Source organism: Condylura cristata, unplaced genomic scaffold (assembly GCF_000260355.1).
Source record: "Condylura cristata isolate star-nosed mole 26May11 unplaced genomic scaffold, ConCri1.0 scaffold00014, whole genome shotgun sequence".
Classification (NCBI taxonomy): Eukaryota; Metazoa; Chordata; class Mammalia; order Eulipotyphla; family Talpidae; genus Condylura; species Condylura cristata.
Window position 1 is genome coordinate 37,635,355 of NW_004567115.1, and position 1,601 is coordinate 37,636,955.

The following is a 1,601-nucleotide window of genomic DNA, read 5'->3' on the forward strand; positions in this document are numbered from 1 at the left end:
CAGTTCTGTATGCACAAATAAATAAATCTTAAAAAAAAAAAAAAAACAGGGAAAATATGAGACTGAAAATAGTGGCATTAATACAGTTAAGAGATGATTAGAGCTCACTTAAATCTGAGTCTCAAGCAGTGGTTCTGTGGTGGTTAGAATATAATGGTGAGTGAAACATAGTTTTCTGTAGGTGGCACCAGAATAAAAAGCTATTAACATCAGGAAAATTAGAAAAAGTAAGTATCTATTTACACCCATCTTTTCCCCTCATTCAAGACAGGAGCTTTCTCAGTAGTGAACAAAACCTGGGCCTTTACACAGGGGAAGGGCTCAGTTCTTTCCTCAGTTTCCATATTGGTGATTGATAAAAAAAAAAAATAATGTTCACCTTAGAAGAGTGTTGTGATAGATTAAAAGAGATAACATGTGAGCTACACTTACCACAGGCTACTTAACAAAAACAACAGAACTATGATGCAAGTCCCTAGCAAATAATGATTTTCCTGTTTCGGAAGCTAGACTAAAGCAACTGGATTATCCTTAGTTTTCTAGTTCTAGCACTATTGTTCAATGATTAAAGTCAATACACAATAGAAGTTAAGACTCTCAAATATCCCTAAACAATTAGGAGGACAATAGTAAACTCTCCGAAGTCGACACACCCAACACCACAAGAAAGATAGACCCCTATTTATGTGAATCCAGTGTTTTCATGGCAGTGTTCCCACAGGCCTCTTCCCATCTGGGTCAAACAGTGGATCTCTTTCAGATCCTATCAGTTAACCCAGCCGACAATCTCTTCCCACAGGTGTGGCAGTTAGAGTGGCCAGAGAACAGATGAGATGAGACCTTGCCAAATGCTCCCCAATATGAACTGGTCTCTGAGGAGATAAATGGCCTTCTTCATTTACTTATCAGGGGTCTGTGCTCTGTTGAGCTTCTCTACAGCTAGAGAGGTGGCCTGTGGTGGCTTTATTTAACAGATCCTTATCAACCCCCCATGGAGGCACTCTGTCTTTCCTTGTATAAACAGAGAATATCCCACCCCTTTGATAATTTTCAACCACTGTAAACCTTTGGGGACCAACATGAATTTCTTCTCAATTATTTGAATAGTTTCTGGACTGATCAATGAGAGACTGGATGCTTTGATTATGCAAGAGAAACAGGGTTTTTTTTTTTTTTTAAAGATTTATTTGTGCATACAGAACTGGGGTACAGGCCAGAGGCTCAGGGGCAGTGAGAAGCTTCACCAGAGACAGAGTGGGGAGCAGAACAGGCAGATCAACAAAGTACACTGCTGAGGGGAGCAGCAGGAGGGTCAGGAGAGGTCTGCCACACCAGGTGGTCACCTCCGGGGGCAAGCAGGGATCGAACTTATGCGGAAGTGGCTTTAGATTCTCAGTGCTGTGCTTTAACCCCTGCGCCACCAGGGAGGGCCAAAATAGGGCTTTTTAATGAACTTGAATGCAAAGATTTGAGGCGTTTACCATTGGGCCTCCTGGCAGGGGCAGTCAGAACCAGGGAAATGACAGGTCAGGGAAATGAAGGCCTGTCATTTCCCTGGGCACGGGGACATGGAAAATACAGGGCAGGCATGGCAACACTTA